Source organism: Pseudorca crassidens, chromosome 10 (genome assembly GCF_039906515.1).
Source record: "Pseudorca crassidens isolate mPseCra1 chromosome 10, mPseCra1.hap1, whole genome shotgun sequence".
Lineage (NCBI taxonomy): Eukaryota > Metazoa > Chordata > Mammalia > Artiodactyla > Delphinidae > Pseudorca > Pseudorca crassidens.
In genome coordinates this window covers 59,106,415-59,131,380 of record NC_090305.1, presented here as the reverse complement: position 1 = coordinate 59,131,380, position 24,966 = coordinate 59,106,415, and the positions used below count along the sequence as shown (strand labels likewise).

General features: G+C 43.9%; 2 long non-coding RNA genes across 2 annotated transcripts in view; one reads left to right on the top strand and one right to left on the bottom strand.

Annotated features, from left to right (window-relative positions):
• The window catches only part of LOC137232263 (uncharacterized), an 86,802-nt gene extending 69,235 nt beyond the window's left edge, over nucleotides 1-17,567 (top strand). Inside the window, exon 9 of the long non-coding RNA XR_010946929.1 lies at nucleotides 15,834-17,567. This is a non-coding gene — a long non-coding RNA (uncharacterized lncRNA). The remainder of the gene's footprint in view (nucleotides 1-15,833) is intronic.
• Nucleotides 81-24,228, bottom strand: LOC137232264 (uncharacterized). Its single transcript, XR_010946931.1, has 4 exons — nucleotides 24,145-24,228; nucleotides 22,856-23,032; nucleotides 18,270-19,973; nucleotides 81-6,003 (listed from the first exon to the last, which is right to left on the bottom strand). It is a non-coding gene; the product is annotated as an uncharacterized lncRNA (long non-coding RNA).
• Between the last annotated feature and the right edge of the window lie 738 nt (nucleotides 24,229-24,966).

Genomic DNA, 24,966 nt, shown 5'->3' with positions numbered 1-24,966 from the left:
AGCTCCTATGGCGGGCCCACCCCTCTCCTCGTGTGCCCCCCCCCCCGACAATGGTGCCTTGCCTCTCTGATGGGCCCAGGCTTCTTCCCCAACTCCCTCAGTTGTGGCACACTGCACCCTAGCCCCCTCAGGCTGTCTCCACGCAGCCAACCCGTCCTCTCCTCCGGGTCTGACGTCTGAAGCTTGAGCCTCAGCACCTAGCCCCCACCCATCCCAGTAGGCAAGCAGACAAGTGTCTCAGGCTGTGGAGAGCCAGGCAGTACTGAACACGTGTGCAGGTCTCTCTCCGCTTTGCGCTCCAAACACCTGTTGCTGCACTCTGCTCTGAGGCAAAAACTCTCCCTCTGTCCTTGCCAGTGAGGGGACTTCCCAGTGTGTGGAAACCTTTCCACTTTCACAGCTCCCTCCCAGAGGCACAGGTCCTGTCCTGATTTTCCTTCTCTCTCTTTCTCTCTCTCTCTCTCTGTCTCTGTCTCTGTCTCTGTCTCTCTTCTACCCTACCCTGTTACCTGGAGATTTTCTTGCCCTTTTGGAAGTCTGAGATCTTCTGATACTGTTCAAGTAGATGTTCTCTGAGAGTTGTTTCACACATGGATGTATGTTTGATGTATCTTTGGGGAGAAGCTGAGCTCTGCTGAGCATCACGTCCTACTCCCCTGCCATCTTGATCCCATCCTACCCCTGGATATTTCTCTAGGACAGATGTTATTTACAGCCCCACAGGCCTTGTGACTATTAAGTGCCCAAGACCACTGGTTTTAATGTTGCTGTTACGGGAAATGGCCACAAGGCAGCAGGATTTCTTCATGCCCCACTCTGGGAACTCGGGCAACCAGAGCCTTAGTGAAAGTCGTGTTTCTGGGTTGTAAATTGGAGTGAATGTGCCAAAAGAAACACGCAAGTGATGCTGTCTCATTACTTCTTCCCCCTTACCCTTCACCCCTGGGACAACCCCTGCAAATCGCTTTACTGAGGGTGCTGTCCTCCGGAGGTGGGGTGACTGTAAAGGAGGAGGATGGAGGTGGGAACCTTCCCAGCAGGAGACGTGGAGACCAGGTAACTTTTCAAAGCTCTTGCAGCCCCGAGAGTCTACCCTCCTTTGGGTGCACTGGGCTTGGTTTAGCTGTAGGAGTGCAGGCCTGGATCTGGAGATGGTGGTTCCATGCACAGGAGACCAGGTACTCCTGGTCCAAGGAAGGCTCATTTCCTGGCACATCCTTCCCAGCCCCAAGTCCCTGGACAGTCCAGGCCTTGGGATCAAAGCCTGCCGAGATTCCAGAGATGTGACATCAGCTTGGGTCAGCGAGGCCTGAGGTGATCATATGAGGCATTTCTTTGTTTTAGTTTTTTTTTTTATTTTTTATTTTCTAGTGGAGTATAGTTGATTTACAATGTTGCGTTTTTTCAGGTGTTCAGCAACTTGATTCAGTTATACATAGACATATATTTGTTCTTTTTTGGATTCTGTTCCCATATAGGTTATTACAGAGTGTTGAGTAGAATTTCCTACGCTATACAGTAGGTCCTTGTTGATTATGTGTTTTATACATATTAGTGTATATATGTTAATCCCAACCTCTAATTTATCCCTTTCCCCTACCTTTCCCCTGTGGTAAACGTAAGTGTGTTTTCTATGTCTGTGAGTCTGTTTCTTTTGTAAATTACTTCCTTGGTATCAATTTTTAGATTCCACCTGTAAGTGATATCATATATTTATCTTTCTCTCTCGGATTTGATGCCAAAATCTTGGCTCTCTGTGCACCAATGCCGAACAGAAATATGGAGACAGAGTTTTGGAGAAAAAGAAAAATAGCTTTATCTTTGACAGGGAAAGGGGAAAATGCAGCACACTAACACCTCAAGAACTGTGACCCCCTTCCCTGGGGCATAAGGGGAAGTCCTATAGGTGAGGCTCGAAGTCCGGGGTAGGTGATAAGGATGAAAGTGGTGAAGGTCTCGCATTTTTCTTCTTTCTGCATTATTTCAAAACAGTCACAGCTAGCGTCAGGCAACCCGGTAATTGGGTCCGTTTGTCTCTAACTTATCGGCCTGCAACCTCCTTCCTGAAATGCAGAATGCTACAAGGGGTGATTTGCTACAGGGGAGTGCAGGGAGTGTAAACACAGAGTATGTTAGGGGCAGGATATAATTCAAACAGAGTTAAGGAGTGATAGGTGCAGGATGTAATTCACATAGCGTCAGAGAGTGTTAGAGGTTAGCTTTGTGAAAACCAAATCTAGTTACAGACACTACAGATGAGTGATAGTTAAAGTGAAACTAGGATTGATTACCTCTTTCAGGCCAGTTTATGTTTCTCCTCTAGCCTGTTCACTGTTCCCTTTCTTTTCCTTGTTAACAGGAGAGGAAAAACCTCATTTCTATTTTTGTTGCAACAGACTTACTTCACTTAGTGTGATCACCTCTGGGTCCATCCATGTGGCTGCAAGTGGCATTATTTCATCCTTTTCATGACTAATATCCCATTGTTTCTATCTACCACTTCTTCTTTATCCATTCATCTGACTATGGACAATTTGGTTGCTTCCATGTCTTGGCTATTGTAAATAGTGCTGCAGTGAAACTTGGGGTGCATGTATGGTTTTTCTTGTTTTTTTTTTCTTTTTTGTGGTACGCAGGCCTCTCACTGTTGTGGCCTTTCCCATTGAGGAGCACAGGCTCCAGACGTGCAGGCTCAGCAGCCATGGCTCACGGGCCCAGCTGCTCCGCGGCAGGTGGGATCTTCCCAGACCGGGGTACGAACCCATGTCCCCTGCATCAGCAGGCGGACTCTCAACCACTGCGCCACCAGGGAAGCCCGCATGTGTGTTTTTGAATTATGGTTTTCTCTGGATATATGCCAAGGAGTGGGATTCCTTGATCGTATAGTAGCTCTGTTTTCAGTATTTAAGGAACCTCCATACTGGTCTCTGTAGTGTCTGTTGCCACTTTAAAATCTCACCAACAGTGTAGGAGGGAACTCTATTCTTCACGCCCTCTGCAGCATTGTTTGTAGACATTTTTATGATAATCATGCGGCCTGTTGCGACGTGATACCTCGTTGTAGTTTTGATTTGCACGTCTCTAACAATTACCGATGTTGAGTATCGTTTCATGACCTTTCTTTAAACAGTGTGAGTAAAATTTGGCTGCTGCAATTGCCTTCTTGAAAATTTGCAATCTTTGTATTGTTTTTTGATTACCTACAGAAGGACATTTCTTGAGGGCAGGAGTCATTTACATCCCTGTAGTCCTGGTGAATACTGAGTGCCTGAAAGCACTAGTTTTAAATCTTGGCACAATCTTGTTGGAAAGGAAACTGGTAACAGCCAGTATAAATAACAGTATGGAGGTTCCTTAAAAAACTACAAATAAAGGTACCAGATGATCCGGCAATCCCACTCATAGGGGTATATCCAGAGAAAACCCATATTAGAAAAGACCCACACACTGCAACGTCCACTACAGTAGGATCTACAATAGCCAAGACATGGAAGCAGTGAAAATGTTCACCAACAGATGAATGGATAAAGAAGATGTGGTACATATAGACAATGCAGTATTACTCAGGCATTAAGAAGAATGAAATAATGCCACCTACAGCAACATAGATGGACCTAGAGATGATCAGACTCAGTGAAGTAAGCCAGAAAGGGAAAGGCAAAGATCACATGATATCACTTACAGGAGGAAACCAAAAATTGATACAAATGAAGGCATTTACAAAACAGAAACAAACTCACAGACTTAGAAAACAAACATACGGTTACCAAAGGGGAAAGGTGGCAGAAGGGATAAATGAGGAGGTTGGGATTAGCACATAAACCCCAATATATATAAAATAGATAACAAGGACATTCTGTATAGCACAGGGAACTCTACTCAACACTCTTTAATAACCTATATGGGAAAGGAATCGGAAAGAGAACAGATATATGTCTATCTATAACTGAATCACATTGCCAAACACCTAAGAAAACACAACACTGTAAATCAACTATACTCCACTAGAAAATAAAAACTAAATTAAAAAAACCCCTAAAACTAAGAAATGCCTCATATGATCACCTCAGGCCTCGCTGACCCAAGCTGGTGTCACATCCCTGGAGCCTTGGTAGGCTTCAGTCCCAAGGCCTGGACTGTCCAAGGGACTTGGTGCTGGGAAGGATGTGCCAGGAAATGAGCCCTCCTTGGACCAGGAGTACCTGGTCCCCTATGCATGGGACCATCATCTCCAGATCCAGGCCTGCACTCCTACAGCTAAACCAAGCCCAGTGCACCCAAAGGAGGGTAGACTCTCGGGGCTGCAAGAGCTTTGAAAAGTTACCTGGTCTCCATGTCTCCTGCTGGGAAGGTTCCCACCTCCATCCTCCTTCTTCACAGTCGCCCCACCTCCGGAGGACAGCACCCTCAGCAGAGTGGTTCTCCAAGGGTTGGGTTCTGACCCGGGCAAGAAGGGTAAGGGGGAAGAGGTTATAAGACACAACCCCCTGGAATTTCTTTTTTTTTTTTTTTTTTTTGACCCTGGGGCTTGTGGGATCCTAGTTCCCTGACCAGGGATCCAACCCACACCCCCTGCATTGGAAGCGAAGAGTCTTAACCACTGGACACCAGGGACACTCCCTTGGGTGTTGGTTCTAGCACATACCACTCAAAGTTACAACTGGGGAACACAACTTTCTCTAAGGTGGTTGTTGCAGGAGTAACCAGAGCTGGGTATGAGAAAATGCTGCCGCCTTGTGGCTGGTTCCTGAAACAACAACTTTAAATCTGGTGCTCATGGGCACATGTTCATATTCACAAGGCCTGGGGGGCTGTAAATGACACCTGCCCTCAAGCAATGTCCTGTGGTAAGCAATCCAAAAAACATTCAGGGCAGAATGTCACAAAGCCAATTTCAAGAGGTAACTTTCACTCATACTGTTTTAAAAAAAAAAAAGCACATGCCAAGATGCTCAACATGACTAATTATTAGAGGAACACAAATCAAAACTGCCATGAGGTCTCACCTTGCACCAGTCACAATGGCCATTATCCAAAAGTCTACAAACTATAATAGCTGGAGATGGCGTGGAGAAAAGGGAACCCTCCTAAGCTACTGGTGGGAATGGCACCTGGTAACAGCCACTATAGAGAACAGTATGGAGGTTCCTTAAAAATCTACAAAAAACTACCAGATGATCTGGCAATCCCACTCCTTGTGCTATATCCAGAGAAAACCCGTATTCAAAAAGACCCATGCACCCCAACATCCATTGCAGCAGTATTTACAATAGCAAAGACACGGAAGGAACCCTATGTTCATAGATGAATGGATAAATAAGTTTTGGTATGTATAGACCATGGAGTATTATTCAGCCATAAAAAGAATGAAATAATGCCACTTGCAGCAACACAGATGGACCTTGAGATGATCATATTGTTGCTGAAACTTCGCCTCTCATCACCCATACCGAATAGGAAGGCGGAGACAGAGTGTTGTGTGAAGTAGAAAAGTGTGGCTTTTATTGCTTTGTCAGGCAAAGGAGGCCACAGCAGTCTAATGCCCTCAAGAGTCTGTGGCCCACCCTGGAGGGGGTAGTGAGTAGTTTTATAGTGTTTAAGAAGCAGAGCATGATCACCTCATGGCAAATTCTCAGATTGGCTGGCATCGAGGTGAAATTTCAAACTTCATTAACCTTTGGTTTTCATCCAGTCTGGGGTCTATGTTCTTGCTGTCAGTAGTTTTCATCTGGAGGGGACTGCTTCCTGTACAAAGAACTCAGGAATGCGTGTCAGGCCTTTATATCTTTCAGAAAACTCTAACTTGGGTGATGCTGCTACTTGACAGAATTATAAATTCTTACCAGTTCCCCAGCCCATCTGCTATTGTTTGTTTCTACATCTTCACATTTCCCAATCACTGACTCTTGAGTCAGCGTTCTTCTTCAAAGAGAAGGACACAGGTGCTTGTACATGGTTTCAATCCCCCTTTTTCTTTGATATTCCTCAGTTGAGAAGGAATAGCTGCAGAACATGAAAGGGGATGTTTTAGATTGAGAGGTTAATCATAAACTTGGCAGAAGAACTCAGTGTCAGTCCATCTCTGTTTCAATTTTCCCCTTCTCTGTGGGAATGGGGTGACAACCGCTCTGGTTACTTCCTGCTGATGTGGGGCATAGTCCTGACTAATTTGGGGAATGGACACAGAGTTGGAAATAATCTCGAATTTGAAGCTTAGCATCAATATTTTATATTAAGAAAATATTACCTCTCTGTTTGATTGCTTTGTCATAGCACCTAGACAAACATTTGAAAATTATTAGACATACTACAATGCAGATAATGGTTAAAATACACCTTTGTAGTATTCTTCAAAATAATCCTATTTCAGATGGCAACCAGGAAAATAAGTTTTGGAGTGCTTCCTTTTTACAGATATTTAGTAACCAAGTAGGCTTTTGCTGGGAGGCTATAGCTTGAGCTGTCTCATTTGCTATTACTATTTTTAAAGTAGGAAAAAGGTTTCATAGTTACAAGACCTTGAGAGGATAAGGTTGCAGTTGGCAGCTGCCATTAGATATTGTTTTGAAAATGGCTGATGATATTCTTAAGTCTGATAAAGTTTAGAGAATTCAAGTTTGCAGTAGTGTAGGAACATGTCTGAACCCACATCCATACTGGCCACCTAGTTCCATTTTGGACGTCTGAACCACAGTTATTTCATTTTGATTTTTTTCATGGCTAAAGCAGATGTACAATGCATGTTTAATAGACCCAAAATAGACCCAATGATTGATAATCAATATGTTTTTCCAGCGTTGCCAGAGTGGTCGCCCAGTTGCCTGCTCTGGGTCCATTTATGTCCCTTGGTCCTATGCCTTTTTTTTTTTTTTTTTTGCTTAGTTCTCCATGTTGGGGGAAAACTCATCAGATATCATGAACAGGCTCACAGGTATGTGAATAGGAAAATGCTTTGCAGGGTATACAGTTTATCACTTGTACTTAATTGTCACACAAGCATTGTACACGTTTAGCAATACACTTAAAACAAGCAGGGATACATGTCATGAATATTTATACTCTGTTACAACTTCACTAGAGAATTTTTTTTTTCATGCTGAACACTGGGGTGAAAAATATGGTTAGAAGTAAAACAATAACTTTCCATTTTGATAGGAAGTAGGAAGGCAAACATTTGATAAACAGTGCAGTCTGAATTAGTTGGATGGTTCTTACGGGCCTGGTCCAGATTTTTATGTCAGCTGTCTTCCACTGCTGTTGTCTTCTTTTCATCCTGGTGTGGGTGTCGTTTGGAGTTAGCAGTCTTTTCTATAGACATTCAAATGCAGAGGCCCTTCTTAAATGGGAAATATGAAATCGAGTAAATTCCCTTCAGTTTTGTGGTACATATCATAGTTAAGAGTATCTTTTAAGGGTCTTTTTATTTAGTTTGCTGACAATCCTTTAAATAATATCTTTTCCAGTGTGCATAATCTCTTAGTTGTAGGTCACAGGGCATCTGATCTTCATCCAAAGATATAGATTACCATGATTGGCTTTAGAAACAAGCTTAGGATATTCTTTTACTAGTTCAATTAAACTTTATAATAAGGTAACAGCAATAAGGAGCCATCTTGGACAAAGACACTAAATACAAAACTTCAATATCCACAAAGCTATACTATTGAAACATAATTTTTCTCTCTAGATTATCCTCATTTTTTACTAAGTCCAGCCAAATTAAGGCTGATTAGTTCAAAATAAGTCTGGTTTCAATATACATCACCAGATTATTCATATAAATGTAATTGCTCATATAGGCTCATTTATATTGGCTGCACTGGAATTCTTCATTAGGAATCTCAGATCAAACTTTTTTTTTTTTCGCTTTTAATTTCCTTTTTTTTTTTAACATCTTTATTGAAGTATAATTGCTTTACAATTGTGTGTTAGTTTCTGCTTTATAACAAAGTGAATCAGTTATACATATACATATGTTCCCATATCTCTTCCTTCTTGTGTCTCCCTCCCTCCCACCCTCCCTATCCCACCCCTCCAGGCGGTCACAAAGCACCGAGCTGATCTCCCTATGCTTTGCGGCTGCTTCCCACTAGATATCTACCTTACGTTTGGTAGTGTATATATGTCCATGCCACTCTCTCACTTTGTCACAGCTTACCCTTCCCCCTCCCCATATCCTCAAGTCCATTCTCTAGTAGGTCTGTGTCTTTTTTCCTGTCTTACCCCTAGGTTCTTCATGACATTTTTTTTCTTAAATTCAATATATATGTGTTAGCATACGGTATTTGTCTTTCTCTTTCTGACTTACTTCACTCTGTATGACAGACTCTAGGTCTATCCACCTCATTACAAATAGCTCAATTTCATTTCTTTTTATGGCTGAGTAATATTCCATTGTATATATGTGCCACATCTTCTTTATCCATTCATCCGATGATGGACACTTAGGTTGTTTCCATCTCCAGGCTACTGTAAATAGAGCTGCAATGAACATTTTGGTACATGACTCTTTTTGAATTATGGTTTTCTCAGGGTATATGTCCAGTAGTGGGATTGCTGGGTCATATGGTAGTTCTATTTGTAGTTTTTTAAGGAACCTCCATACTGTTCTCCATAGTGGCTGTACCAATTCACATTCCCACCAGCAGTGCAAGAGTGTTCCCTTTTCTCCACACCCTCTCCAGCATTTACTGTTTATAGATTTTTTTTAACATCTTTATTGGGATATAATTGCTTTACAATGGTGTGTTAGTTTCTGCTTTATAACAAAGTGAATCAGTCATACATAAACATATGTTCCCGTATGTCTTCCCTCTTGTGTCTCCCTCCCTCCCACCCTCCCTATCCCACCCCTCCAGGCTGTCACAAAGCACCAAGCCAATATCCCTGTGCCATGTGGCTGCTTCCCACTAGCTACCTTACTACGTTTGTTAGTGTGTATATGTCCATGACTCTCTCTCGCCCTGTCACAGCTCACCCTTCCCCCTCCCCATAACCTCGAGTCCATTCTCTAGGAGGTCTGCGTCTTTATTCCTGCCTTACCCCTAGGTTCTTCATGACATTTTTTTTTCTTAAATTCCATATATATGTGTTAGCATACGGTATTTGTCTTTTTCCTTCTGACTTACTTCACTCTGTATGACAGACTCTAGGTCTATCCACCTCATTACAAATAGCTCAATTTCGTTTCTTTTTATCGCTGAGTAATATTCCATTGTATATATGTGCCACATCTTCTTTATCCATTCATCCGATGATGGGCACGTAGATTGTTTCCATCTCCGGGCTACTGTAAGTAGAGCTGCAATGAACATTTTGGTACATGACTCTTTTTGAATTTTGGTTTTCTCAGGGTATATGCCCAGTAGTGGGATTGCTGGGTCATATGGTAGTTCTATTTGTAGTTTTTTAAGGAACCTCCATACTGTTCTCCATAGTGGCTGAACCAGTTCACATTCCCACCAGCAGTGCAAGAGTGTTCCCTTTTCTCCACACCCTCTCCAACATTTATTGTTTATAGATTTTTTGATGATGGCCATTCTGACTGGTATGAGATGATATCTCATTGTAGTTTTGATTTGCATTTCTCTAATGATTAATGATGTTGAGCATGCTTTCATGTGTTTGTTGACAGTCTGTATATCTTCTTTGGAGAAATGTCTATTTAGGTCTTCTGCCCATTTTTGGATTGGGTTGTTTGTTTTTTTGTTATTGAGCTGCACGAGCTGCTTGTAAATTTTGGAGATTAATCCTTTGTCAGTTGCTTCATTTGCAAATATTTTCTCCCATTCTGAGGGTTGTCTTTTGGTCTTGTTTATGGTTTCCTTTGCTGTGCAAAAGCTTTGAAGTTTCATTAGGTCCCATTTGTTTATTTTTGGTTTTATTTCCATTTCTCTAGGAAGTGGGTCAAAAAGGATCTTGCTGTGATTTATGTCATAGAGTGTTCTGCCTATGTTTTCCTCTAAGGGTTTGATAGTTTCAAGCCTTACATTTAGGTCTTTAATCCATTTTGAGCTTATTTTTGTGTATGGTGTTAGGGAGTGTTCTAATTTCATCCTTTTACATGTAGCTGTCCAGTTTTCCCAGCAGCACTTATTGAAGAGGCTGTCTTTTCTCCACTGTACATTCCTGCCTCCTTTATCAAAGATAAGGTGACCATATGTGTGTGGGTTTATCTCTGGGCTTTCTATCCTGTTCCATTGATCTATCTTTCTGTTTTTGTGCCAGTACCATACTGTCTTGATTACTGTAGCTTTGTAGTACAGTCTGAAGTCAGGGAACCTGATTCCTCCAGCTCCGTTTTTTGTTCTCAAGATTGCTTTGGCTATTCGGGGTCTTTTGTATTTCCATATAAATTGTGAAATTTTTTGTTCTAGTTCTATGAAAAATGCCAGTGGTAGTTTGATAGGGATTGCATTGAATCTGTAGATTGTTTTGGGTAGTAGAGTCATTTTCACAATGTTGATTCTTCCAATCCAAGAACATGATATATCTCTCCATCTATTTGTATCATCTTTAATTTCTTTCATTAGTGTCTTATAATTTTCTGCATACAGGTCTTTTGTCTCCTTAGGTAGGTTTATTCATAGATATATTATTCTTTTTGTTGCAATGGTAAATGGGAGTGTTTTCTTGATTTCACTTTCAGATTTTTCATCATTAGTGTATAGGAATGCCAGAGATTTCTGTGCATTAATTTTGTATCCTGCTACTTTACCAGATTCACTGATTAGCTCTAGTAGTTTTCTGGTAGCATCTTTAGGATTCTCTATGTATAGTATCATGTCATCTGCAGACAGTGACAGCTTTACTTCTTCTTTTCCAATTTGGATTCCTTTTATTTCCTTTTCTTCTCTGACTGCTGTGGCTAAAACTTCCAAAACTATGTTGAATAAGAGTGGTGAGAGTGGGCAACCTTGTCTTGTTCCTGATCTTAGTGGAAATGCTTTCAGTTTTTCACCATTGAGGATGATGTTGGCTGTGGGTTTGTCATATATGGCCTTTATTATGTTGAGGAAAGTTCCCTCTATGCCTACTTACTGCAGGGTTTTTATCATAAATGGGTGTTGAATTTTGTCAAAAGCTTTCTCTGCATCAACTGAGATGATCATATGGTTTTTCTCCTTCAATTTGTTAATATGGTGTATCACGTTGATTGATTTGTGTATATTGAAGAATCCTTGCATTCCTGGAATAAACCCCACTTGATCATGGTGATCATGATCTGTTTAATGTGCTGTTGAATTCTGTTTGCTAGTATTTTGTTGTGGATTTTTGCATCTATGTTCATCAGTGATATTGGCCTGTAGTTTTCTTTCTTTGTGACATCCTTGTCTGGTTTTGGTATCAAGGTGATGGTGGCCTCGTAGAATGAGTTTGGGAGTCTTCCTCCTTCTGCTATATTTTGGAAAAGTTTGAGAAGGATAGGTGTTAGCTCTTCTCTAAATGTTTGATAGAATTTGCCTGTGAAGGCACCTGGTCCTGGGCTTTTGTTTGTTGGAAGATTTTTAATCACAGTTTCAATTTCAGTGCTTGTGATTGGTCTGTTCATATTTTCTATTTCTTCCTGATTCAGTCTTGGCAGGTTGTGCATTTCTAAGAATTTGTCCATTTCTTCCAGGTTGTCCATTTTATTGGCATAGAGTTGCTTGTAGTAATCTCTCATGATCTTTTGTATTTCTGCAGTGTGAGTTGTTACTTCTCCTGTTTCATTTCTAATTCTACTGATTTGAGTCCTCTCCCTTTTTTTCTTGATAAGTCTGGCTAATGGTTTATCAATTTTGTTTATCTTCTCAAAGAACCAGCTTTTAGTTTTATTGATCTTTGCTATTGTTTCCTTCATTTCTTTTTCATTTATTTCTGATCTGAGTTTTATGATTTCTTTCCTTCTGCTAACTTTGGGGGTTTTTTGTTCTTCTTTCTCTAATTGCTTTAGGTGCAAGGTTAGGTTGTTTATTCGAGATGTTTCCTGTTTCTTAAGGTAGGATTGTATTGCTATAAACTTCCCTCTTAGAACTGCTTTTCCTGCATCCCCTAGCTTTTGGGTCGTCGTGTCTCCATTGTCATTTGTTTCTAGGTATTTTTTGATTTCTTCTTTGATTTCTTCAGTGATCGCTTCGTTATTAAGTAGTGTATTGTTTAGCCTCCATGTGTTTGTATTTTTTACAGATCTTTTCCTGTAATATCTAGTCTCATAATGTTGTGGTCAGAAAAGATACTTGATACAATTTCAATTTTCTTAAATTTACCAAGGCTTGATTTCTGACCCAAGATAGGATCTCTCCTGGAGACTGTTCCATGAGCACTTGAGAAAAATTTGTATTCTGTTGTTTTTGGATAGAATGTCCTATAAATATCAACTAAGTCCATCTTGTTCAATGTATCATTTAAAGCTTGTGTTTCCTTATTTATTTTCATTTTGGATGATCTGTCCATTGGTGAAAGTGGGGTGTTAAAGTCCCCTACTATGAATGTGTTACTGTCGATTTCCCCTTTATGGCTGTTAGTATTTGCCTTATGTATTGAGGTGCTCCTATGTTGGGTGCATAAATATTTACAATTGTTATATCTTCTTCTTGGATCAATCCCTTGATCATTATGTAGTGTCCTTCTTTGTCTCTTTTAATAATCTTTATTTTAAAGTCTATTTTGTCTGATATGAGAATTGCTATTCCAGCTTTCTTCTGGTTTCCATTTGCATGGAATATCTTTTTCCATCCCCTTTTCAGTCTGTGTCTCTAGGTCTGAAGTGGGTCTCTCGTAGACAGAATATATGTGGGTCTTGTTTTTGTATCCATTCAGCCAATCTGTGTCTTTTGGTGGGAGCATTTAGTCCATTTACATTTAAGGTAATTATCGATATGTATGTTCCTATTCCCATTTTCTTAATTGTTTTGGGTTCGTTAATGTAGGTCTTTTCCTTTTCTTGTGTTTCTTTCCTAGAGAAGTTCCTTTAGCATTTGTTGTAAAGCTGGTTTGGTGGTGCTGAACTCTCTCAGCTTTGGCTTGTCTGTAAAGGTTTTAATTTCTCCATCAAATCTGAATGAGATCCTTGCTGGGTAGAGTAATCTCTCCTTCATCACTTTAAATATGTCCTGCCAGTCCCTTCTGGCTTGCAGAGTTTCTGCTGAATGATCAGTTGTTAACCTTATGGGGATTCCCTTGTGTGTTATTTGTTGTTTTTCCCTTGCTGCATTTAATATGTTTTCTTTGTATTTAATTTTTGACAGTTTGATTAATATGTGTCTTGGCGTATTTCTCCTTGGATTTATCCTGTATGGGACTCTCTGTGCTTCCTGGACTTGATTAACTATTTCCTTTCCCATATTAGGGAAGTTTGCAACTATAATCTCTTCAAATATTTTCTCAGTCCCTTTCTTTTTCTCTTCTTCTTCTGGAACCCCTATAATTCAAATGTTGGTGTGTTTACTGTTGTCCCAGAAGTCTCTGAGACTGTCCTCAGTTCTTTTCATTCTTTTTTCTTTATTCTGCTCTGCAGTAGTTATTTCCACTATTGTATCTTCCAGGTCACTTATCCGTTCTTCTGCCTCAGTTATTCTGCTATTGATCCCATCTAGAGTATTTTTAATTTCATTTATTGTGTTGTTCATTGTTGCTCGTTTCATCTTTAGTTCTTCTAGGTCCTTGTTAAATGTTTTTTGCATTTTGTCTATTCTATTTCCAAGATTTTGGATCATCCTTACTATCATTATTCTGAATTCTTTTTCAGGTAGACTGCCTATTTCCTCTTCATTTGTTAGGTCTGGTGGGTTTTTATCTTGTTCCTTCAACTGCTGTGTGTTTTTCTGTCTTCTCATTTTGCTTATCTTACTGTGTTTGGGGTCTCCTTTTCACAGGCTGCAGGTTCATAGTTCCCATTGTTTTTGGTGTCTGTCCCCAGTAGCTAAGGTTGGTTCAGTGGGTTGTGTAGGCTTCCTGGTGGAGGGGAGTAGTGCCTGTGTTCTGGTGGATGAGGCTGGATCTTGTCTTTCTGGTGGACAGGTCCACGTCTGGTGGTGTGTTTTGGGGTGTCTGTGGCCTTTTTATGATTTTAGGCAGCCTCTCTGCTAATGGGTGTTCCTGTCTTGGTAGTTGTTTGGCATAGGGTGTCCAGCACTGTAGCTTGCTGGTCATTGAGTAAAGCTGGCTGCTGGTGTTGAGATGGAGATCTCTGGGAGATTTTCGCCGTTTGATATTATGTGGAGCTGGGAGGTCTCCTGTGGACCAGTGTCCTGAAGTTGGCTCTCCCACCTCAGAGGCACAGTACTGACTCCTGCAGCAGCAAGAGCCTTTCATCCACATGGCTCAGAATAAAAGGGAGAAAAAGTAGAAAGAAAGGAAGGAAGGAGGGAGGAAGGAGGGAAGGAAGGAAAAAAAGAAAGAAGATAAAGTAAAATAAAATAAAATAGTTACTAAAATAAAAAAAAATTAAGAAAAAAAATTATCAAAAAAACAAACCAAAAAAACCGGATAGAACCCTAAGACAAATGGTGGAAGCAAAGCTATACAGACAAAATCTCACACAGAAGCATACACATACACACTCACAAAAAGAGGAAAAGGGGAAAAAATCATAAATCTTGCCGTCAAAGTTCACTTCCTCAATTTGGGATGATTCGTTGTCTATTCATGTATTCCACAGATGCAGGGTACATCAAGTTGATTGTGGAAGTTTAATCCGCTGCTTCTGAGGCTGCTGGGAGAGATTTCCCTTTCTCTTCTTTGTTCTCACTGCTCCTGGGGCTCAGCTTTGGATTTGGCCCCGCCTCTGCGTGTAGGTCGCCGGAGGGCGTCTGTGCTTCGCTCAGACAGGACGGGGTTAAAGGAGCCGCTGATTTGGGGGCTCTGGCTCACTCAGGCCGGGGGAAGGGAGGGGTACGGACGCAGGGCGAGCCTGCGGCAGCAGAGCCCAGTGTGACATTGCACCAGCCTGAGGCGTGCCGTGCTGCACAGGCTCCCCGGAAGGGAGGTGTGGATAGTGACCTGTGCTCGCACACAGGCTTCTTGGTGGCGGCAGCAGCAGCCTTAGCATCTCATGCCCGTCTCTGGGGTCCGCGCTTTTAGCTGCAGCTCGTGCCGGTCTCTGGAGCTCCTTTAAGCAGTGCTCTTAATCCTCTCTCCTCGAGCACCAGGAAACAAAGAGGGAAGAATAAGTCTCTTGCCTCTAAGGCAGGTCCAGAAAACAGGTCCAGACTTTTCCCCGGGCTCCCTCCCGGCTAGCCGTGGTGCACTAACCACCTGCAGGCTGTGTTCACGCTGCTAACCCCAGTCCTCTCCCTGTGCTCCTACAGAAGCCCGAGCCTCAACTCCCAGCCCCGCCCGCCCCCGTGGGTGAGCAGACAAGCCTCTCGGGCTGGTGAGTGCCGGTCGGCACCAATCCTCTGTGCAGGAATCTCTCCACTTTGCCCTCCGCACCCCTGTTGCTGTGCTCTCCTCCGCCACCCGCAGTCTCCGCCTGCGAAGGGGCTTCCTAGTGTGTGGAAACCTTTCCTCCTTCACAGCTCCCTCCCACCGGTGCAGGTCCTGTCCCTATTCTTTTGTCTCTGTTTATTCTTTTTTCTTTTGCCCCACCCAGGTACATGGGGAGTTTCTTGCCTTTTGGGAGGTCAGAGGTCTTCTGCCAGCATTCAGTAGGTGTTCTGTAGGAGTTGTTCCACGTGTAGATTTATTTTTGGTGTATCTGTGGGGAGGAAGGTGATCTCCGCGTCTTACTCTTCCGCCATCTTCCCGGAAGCCCTTTCAGAGCAAACTTTTAAAAGGTCTCTCAAGGCCAGGCTTGCCTACAGATTCTGCCTGTGATATCTACAGATTAGGTAAATTTGTCTCTTTTCCAGGTCTCAAGAGTATCTAGATTCCTGCACATGCCAAGAGACAGTGTTTTCCATTCACCTGATAAAGGCTGCTCAGAACCCAAGAGTCTCCAATTTCTGGAGGAACCAGGCAGAGAGAAAAAAATAATTTTACCTACAGGTGTAAATTATCAAATTGTTGTAAATCATAAGTAGCTTGAAGAAAAGGGCCAAAGATTAGAAGCCAGCAGTATGTCAGACAATTCAGAAAAACTATAATCATATTTAGCAGTTCATTTAATCCCCTATAATTTATTTCGTTCTGTTTGAGTCCAGTTTTTCCATTAGTTTTGTTGACCTTGCTTGATGATTGAGGATGACAGAGTGATAATTTCAAGAAATTTGTGACATTAAGTCTTGTATGATTTATCCAGTAAAGTGAGTGTCTTGATCACTGGAGATGGTAGACACTATACTCCAAGTGGGAAACACATTTTCTAACCTTTTCCTTTTCATTGTGAGCCATTCCCTGCAGCCAGAGAAATCTTTAACCCATCTAATAGAAAATGAGGTTTGTCAGGGAGCCGGGAAAAGCCAAGAGGGCATCTTGGATTTCCCATAGCCCTGATTTTTAAAAATTTACAGCTGTTGTTTATTCATTTTTAAATTTCTTGACTTAGAAGTAGACCATTTCTATGCTATAAGGGCAGGACAGCAGAAATCTGACAATGAGGGGATCAATGTTAACAACATAGAAAATTATTTTCTCAAAGTACCTTTTTCACAACCCTTTAATCACTTTCTGGATTCATATTAATTTGTCCTTTTTTTCCATCCAGAAACAACCAACTGTAGGACAAAATTATTATCATCATTTTTTTCCTCAACAAAAATATCTGCAATCTCTATACCTTCTCTCACTGGCAATACATCTCCTACTTGCTTTACACACTGAAATGTTTCCCTTATCATTTTATTAGCCTTAATTACGTATTATAATTTTTAACCCTTAAAAAAACCCTTGCACTTTCCTGGTGGCACAGTGGTTAAGAATCCACCTGCCAATGCAGGGGACACAGGTTCAAGCCCTGGTCCGGGAAGATCCCACATGCTGCAGAACAACTAAACCTGTGCACCACAACTACTGAGCCTGTGCTCTAGAGGCTGCGAGCCACAACTACTGAAGCCTGGGCACCCAGAGCCTGTGCTCTGCAACAAGAGAAGCCACTGCAATGAGAAGCCCGCGCACCACAACGAGGAGTAGCCCCCGCTCGCCGCAACCAGAGAAAGCCTGCATGCAGCAACGAAGACCCAAAGCAGCCAAAAAAAATAATAATAATTAATTAAAAAAAAAACAACCCTTAATCTCTAGTGAGAACCAAGACGAAAGCAACTGAATTGTCTGTCATATTGGCATTCTCTGATTAGCAGACTTAGGAACATATTCTATAATCTCAAAAAACATGCATTTTCCCAAAGCACAATTTCTTTTCTCAAAGTGGCACAAGACGTGTCTAATAAATGCAAACATCTTTAGTTTCCCTCTTGCAAGAAGACAAAACTAGGTAAATTTAGATCTCATTTGTAAGCACTTACTTTTCTTTAAGCCAATTAAATAGAGCTCATTTACAAATTAACCTCAGCAATATTATCCAAAGTCAGAGACACATACTGAGACATACATACAGACGGAGATCTCATTGTTTCATCTTTTTATATTTCATGAATCAGGCACTGTAATTAAACTTACCAGTTTATGAATAAAAGAACAAATTTACACATTTGATTTTAAAAGACTTCTTTTTCTTCCCTCCTTTCCTTCTCCCCCTTGGCTTGAGGCTCTACTAATTAACCTAAGACTGAAGTCCCAGGCACAGTGGGCTGTGTTTGTACTTCAAGGACATTATGAGTTAACTTCAAGTTTTCTCCTAAAAGAATAGTTTTGTTCTCTCAAGGTCAGTGTTCTGAAAAAAAGTATTTTATCAAGCCAGCTTTCTCTAACTGCACATGCAAAATGGACGAGTTTTGGAATTTCAAGAGTTTCATCTCAACCAGTTTTCTCTGGAGTCTAAAGAATATTGTGACCACATGGTGTTAAATTATTTTTTCCCTATTTATAGGGTTACAATTATAGGTTGACCAGGCTGCCAAAATTTTCCCTAGTGGGCTGTCAGATGGAATCAAAGAAGAAGCACTTCCCACGTTGAGTCAAACTAAACACTTGCCAGCAAAACCAAAGGCAAACCAAATCCTTGTCTGGCAAACAGAAGCCACAAACAAACAAAAAACCAGCCCAAGGCTCAAATTGGTTGCCAAGTCCCACTAAGCCCATGGCCTTAGTCTAAGCTGCTCCTTACAAACTGGATCTAAAAAATCCACCCCCCAAAAAGATAAATAAAATAAAAAATTCCCAAACGGCAACAGAAGGTTCCCCAAACGGACAAGGTTGAGGGTCCTCAGAGTGCACGCCGGGGGGCTTACCGAAGTGCTGGCAGAGGTGCTGCGACGTCCCAAACTCTACCTTGCTCCTTCCCCAAAATATCTTCTCAGAGCAGGAAGTCCGGACCCGTGTGGGCAGAAGGAGAGGGGGGTGTCCTCAAGGCAAAGGTGGCCTTGGCAGCTCCTAGGACAGCTTCTCTCCTGTCTTCCATCCCCGCCTCGGAGCTCCAACTACCGAGATGGCAGGCCGGGTATGATCAGGGCACAGCCCTACGGCAGGGGAGCCCTGGCGATCCGGCCTCCAGAGGAGTCCTCCAACCCTCTGCTCTCTCGAAGGAGGCTGGTGTGGAGAGAAACCTCAGAGCATCTGACCAAACACAGGGGCGCCTCAAGGCCACCTGCACACAGGTCGATCCTGGATGAGCCCCCAGAATTCTATTGCCAAAACTCGGCCTCTGTTCACCGGTGCCAAATAGAAATGCAGAGACAGAGTTTTGGGTGAAGCAGAAAAGAATAGCTTTTACTGCTTTGCCAGGCAAACGGGGCCACAGCGGGCTAATGCCCTCAAGACTGTGCGACCCACCGTGGAGGGGGTGATTAGCTCGCAGACAATTCTCGGATTGGTTGGCATCAAGGCGAAGTTTCAAGCTTTATCAACCTTCTGGTTTCAACCAGTCTAGGGTCTATGTTTTTGTGGTCAGCAGTTTTCATCTGGAGAGGGTCTGCTTTCTGTAAAAACAACTCTGGAACGTGTGTCAGGCCTTTATATCTTTCAGGGAACTGTGGGTATCATGATTCTGCTATGTGGCAGAATTATAGTCTAAATTGTTACCGGTTCCTCAGCCCAACAGCTATTCTTTGTTTCTCTACCTTCACATTTCCCAATCATTAACTCTTGAGTCAGCATTTTATCACAAAAGACAAGGACACAGGGGCTTATACACGGTTTCAATACTAACTGAAGTAAGTCAGACAAAGACAAATGTAATATATCACTGGATGTGGAATCTACAAATTGATACAAGCGATCTAATTTACAAAACAGAAACAGACTCAAAGCCAATTTATGGTTACCAAAGGGGAAAGGTGGCAGAAGGGATAAATGAGGAGGTTGGGACTAGCATATATACCCCAATATATATAAAATAGATGATAATCAACAAGGACCTTCTGTATAGCACAGGGAACTCTACTCAACACTCTTTAATAACCTATATGGGAAAGGAATCGGAAAGAGAACAGATATATGTCTATCTATAACTGAATCAAGTTGCCAAACACCTAAAAAAACACAGCATTGTAAATCAACTGTACTCCAATAGAAAACAAAAGTTAAATTAAAAAAAAAAAAAGAAATGCCTACAATGTTCCCCTCAGGCCTCAGTGACCTGGGCTAGTGTCACATTCCTGGAGCCTGAGCAGGCTTGGGTCCCAAGGCTGGACTGTCATGGGGCTGAGGGAGCTGGGGAGGATCTGCCAGCAAATGAAGCCCCCCTTGGACCTGTAGTGCCTGGTGCCCTCTGCACAGGACCACAATCTCTAGATCCAGGCGGGCCCTCCTACAGCTAAAACAAGCCCAGTGCACCCAAAGGGTGGTGGACTCTCAGGGCCGGAAGAGCTTTGAAAAGTCACCTGGTCTCCACATCTGCTGGGAAGGTTCCCACCTCCATCCTTCTTCCTTAGGGTTGCCCCACCTCTGGACAATAGCACCTTCAGCAAAGTGGTTTTCCAGGGTTGGGATTTGCCCTAGGGGTGAAAGGGTAAGGGGATGAAGTAATGAGACACAACCCTTCGGGTGTTTGTTCTGGCACATTCCACTCTAATTTACAACCCAGGAACATACTGTTTAAAAAAAAAAAAGATTCTCAACATCACTAATTATTAGAGCAATGGAAATCAAAGCTACAAAGAGGTATCACCTTTCACCAGTCAGAATGGCCATCATCAAAAAGTCTACAAACAACAGCAGTTGGAGAGGGTGTGGAGAAAAGGGAACCCTCCTAAGCTGCTGGTGGGAGTGGAAACTGGTAACAGCCACTATGGAGTACAGTATGGAAGTTTCTTTAAAAACTAAAAATAGAGCTACCGGATGATCCAGCAATCCCAGTGCTGGGCAAATATCCAGAGAAAACCATAATTCAAAAAGACCCACGCACCACAATGTTCACTGCAGCACTCTTTACAATAGCCAAAACACTAGCAACCAAACTGTCCATGGACAGATGAATGAATAAGATGTGGTACATACAGACAATGGAACATTACTCAGCCATTAAAAAGAATGAAATAATGCCATTTGCAGCAACACGGATGGACCTAGAGATGATCATACTAACTGAAGTAAGTCACACAGGGAAAGACAAACATCACATGATGTCACCTAGAGGTGGAATCCAAAAGTCGATACAAATGAACTTAGTTACAAAACAGAAACAGGCTCACAGACTTAGAAAACAAACTTACGGTTACAAGGGAAAGGTGGGGAAAGGGATAAATGAGGAGGTTGGGATTAGCATATACACCCCAATATATATAAAATAACAAGGACCTACAGTATAGCACAGGGAACTCTACTCAACTCTGTAATAACCTATATGGGAAAATAATCCAAAAAAGAATAGATATACGTCTATGTATAACTGAATCAAGTTGTTGAATACCTAAAACAAACACAACATTGTAAATCAACTGTAGTCCAATATAAAGTAAAAATTAAAAAAAAGGAAGAAGAAATGCCTACTATGTTCCTCTCTGGCCTCGGTGACCTGGGCTGGTGTCACATCAGTGGAGCCTGAGCCAGCTTTGCTCTCATGGCTGGACTGTCCTGGGGCTGAGGGAGCTGGGGAGGATGTACCAGCAAATTAGCCCCCCTTGGACCTGTAGTGTCTGGTCCCCTCTGCATGGGATCACAATTTCTAGATCGAGGCGGGTCCTCCTACAGCTAAACAAAGCCTAGTGCAACCAAAGAATGGTGGACCCTCAGGGCTGTAAGAGCTTTGAAAAGTCACCTGGTCTCCACGTGTTCTGGTGGTGGGCTTCCCACCTCCAGCCTCCTTGCTTAGAGTCGCCCTGCCTCCGGACGACAGCACACTCAGCAAAGCAGTTTTGCAGGGGTTGGGATTTTAGCCGGAGGTTGAAAGGTAAGGGGGAGGAAGTAATGAGACACAACCCCCTTGGGTATTTCTTCTGGCACATTCCACTGTAATTTACAATCCCCAAACACAACTTTTGACTTTCCAAGGCTTTGGTTGCCTGAGCATCCAAGCTGGGCATGAAGAAATCCTGCCGCCTTGGGGCCGTTTCCCGTAACAACAACTTTAAAACTGTTTCTCATGGGCACTTCATAGTAACAAGGCCTGTGGGACTGTAAATGACACCTGCCCTCCAGAAATGTCCTGGGGGAGGTAATCCAAAAAGAAGACTGTCACGAAGCCAATTTCAAGAGGTAACTGTCACTCACACTCTTTAAAAAAAAAAGCACATGACAAGATGATCGACATCCCTAATTATTATACAAATGCGAGTCAAAGCTACAACGAGGTGTCACCTTGCATCAGAGTGGCCATCATCAAAAAGTCTACAAACAATAAATGCTAGAGAGGATGTGGAGAAAAGGGAACCCTCCTACGCTGTTGGCAGGAATGTAAATTTGTTCAGCCAATGGAGAACAGTATGGAGATTCCTCAAAAGCTGAAAATAGAGTTGCCGTATGATCCAGCAATTCCACTCCTAGGCATATATCCAGAGAAAACCATAATTTGAAAAATACAGGGACTTCCCTGGCAGTCCAGTGGGTGAGACTCTGCGCTTCCACAGCAGGCAGCGTGGGTTTGATCCCTGGTCAGGGAACTAGGATCCCGCATGCCACCTGGCATGCCCCCCCCAAAAAAAAACAGAAAAAAAAGATACATGCACCCCAATGCTCATTGTAGCTATTTACAATAGCTAAGACATGGAAGCAACCTAAATGACCATCTACCAATGAATGGATAAAGAAGATGTGGTACACAGAGACAATAGAATATTACTGAGCCATAAAAAAGAATGAAATAATGCCATTTGCAGCAACATGGATGGACCTAGAGATAATCATACTAAGTGAAGTAAGTCAGACAAAGACAAATATCACATGGTATCACTTATATGTGGAATCTTTAAAAAATGATATAAATGAACTAATTTACAAAACAAACAGACTTCGAAAATAAACTTATGGTTACCAAAGGGGAAAGGTGGAGAAAGGGATAAACGAGGAGGCTGGGATTACCATATACACCCTAATGTATATAAAACAGATAATCAACCAGGACCTACTGTATAACACAGGAATTCTGCTCAATACTCTGTAATAACCTTAAAGGAAAAAGAATTTGAAAAAGAATAGGTACAGGTGTATGTATAACCAAATCACTTTGCTGTATACCTGAAACTAACAGAACATTGTTAATCAACTATACACTGCTCCCATGTAAAGTAAGAATTAAAAGCAAAACAAAACCATGAGGACAGGGTTTAAGTGCGCTTTACTCAGCACCGTGGCCGGTCCCTCGCTCAGCGGCTGGCACGCGGCAGTGGCTCAGTAACCCTTTGTGGAGCCCGTGGAGGGTGGGGGAGGCTGGGTCACTCACCATAAGCAGTAAAGGGCCAGGCCTCCCCTCTGACATGCTCCAGGTCACTACCGCTTGGAATGGGCCAGTGCAGGAGCTCCTCACTGTTCTTGAAGCCAAAACTTGGATTCTGGGCGTGGGGCCCCTTGTGTGGGTCTCTGTAGCTGCCTGAAGTGGCCTGGGAGGTGTCAGGCGCATCTAGAGGGAGGCAAGAGTGGGCCTTGCGGTCACCACACCGCCACAGCTGTCACCCGGCCACTGGGGTGAGGCTGGGGTCCAGGTTCCGTGATGGACGGATGCCGGCTCCTGTGTCAGAAGGCAGGCATGCAACCCAGGATCTCAGCCCTTGGCAGGGAGAGAGATGCTCCCGGACAGACATCAGCTCTCACCCTGGGGCCAGGCTGCTCCCTGCCCCGTGCCAGCCGCTCTTCCGCCTCAGCCTTGACGGCCACGAGACTCAGTGCTGGGAGGCTGGGAGGGGCAGGGAGACAGCACAGGCACTCACTCCTACAGATGGAGACAGAGCGGGCAGCGGCCGAGAGCTAGGAGGTGCCAAAGGCCACCGCGGATGGGCTGGGGAAGCCGCAGGACTGTGTCTCCTGCACACCCCTCCAGCTCACCGTCCTGTGCGCTGCCTGAGGGCTGGGGAAGGCCAGGCCGGCCCGCTCGCACCACACTCTCTGGCCCCCGCCCCGTGCCTGGCACAGAGAGCAGCCCCGGAATGCTGGCACAAGAGACACCCCCTCAACCCAGCCGTTCACCGTCCACTGGGTTCACCTGGATCCTCTCCTCCATTTGAGTCATTCCTGCCCTTCTGTTCTCTTAGGTCCCTGGCTCCTATTCTCATCCACAGCCCCACCTTCCATTCTGTTCTTCTGGAAGGACGCCACCTACATGAGATCCTCGCCTACATGGAGAGGCAGGTGCGGATTCACACACATGCACACTCAAGGCACAGCAACCAGGATCCGTGTTGGAGAGCGAGCAGGGCGTGACCATAGGGAGATGCCTGAAATCCTAGGAAGGAACCTCAGGCTTCCTGTTCCAACCACCCTGGACCAGGGGCCTCAGGACATTCCCAGGGACAGAGGCAGGCAGACAGGCCTGAGGTGGGGGCCGAGGGATTTGGTTCAGAAATGACACTCAAAGGCCGGCAGCTGCCAACCTCTGTCTCAGGGGATCCTGGGGGGATCCCAGAGGGACCCCGGGGGGCCCCCACGCAAGGTGCCGCTCTCCTGTGGGCGTCCCAAGTCAGCCTGAAGGGCAGGGGACGGGGACGGGCCAGGGCCAAGCCCAAGCCCAGCACGTACAATCACCACTCCGACAGGCACTTCCTCCCAGGCCAGTTCACGGGGCTGGCATCCACGGGCAGCTGCCAGGCACCTGCTGCCGGAGAGAAAAGCCCCATCGCCCCGGCGTTCGTGGAGGGAGGCGCCAGCTCAGATTCCAGAAAGGCGTGCAAGTCGAAGCAGAGCCCCCTCCCCGGATGTGGGCTGACCGGCGGCGGTACGTCCTGCCCTCCCACCCCGCTGTCCTCCGGCCCGGCCTCTGTGGGGCTGAGCTTGCCTCCTGTATTTGCTCTTGGAGCCGTGTCTCCTGGGGACCGTCTGTCTGCCACTCACCCTCTTGGGCTGCACTCCCTCTTCCTGGACAGCCAGGGACCAGGCTGCTTCTGCCTTCAAGGCAATGGGAGATGCTGCAAAGACGGAGAACGGGGAGGGCTTGACCAAGAGGAGAGGCCGGCTCGACAGAGATAATTGGGCCTCCTGTATCCTGTATCAATCCATCACATTTATAGTCTTCTCTTCCGACAGGAGACAACAAGGAAATGACAAAAGCCAATAAGGCCAATAAATAAAGGGTAATGGAATAACCAGTACAGGCAGCCCATCCCCTGAGCCCCAGAGCCAGGAGCAGGGCCGAGCCCTCCCCTGTGTCTGTCTTGACTTCAGCCACAGGCCCCAGGCGACAGGTAACACCGGTCAGCAGCCCCCATGGGGTTTTCAGCTGGAGCTCCAGCTGCTCAGGCCAAAAACCCTGGCATCATCCCTACCTCCTCTCTCTCACACACCCCACATCCAAACCAGCAGGAAATCCTGCCGGCTCTGCCTTCAGAATATATCCCAAGTCAG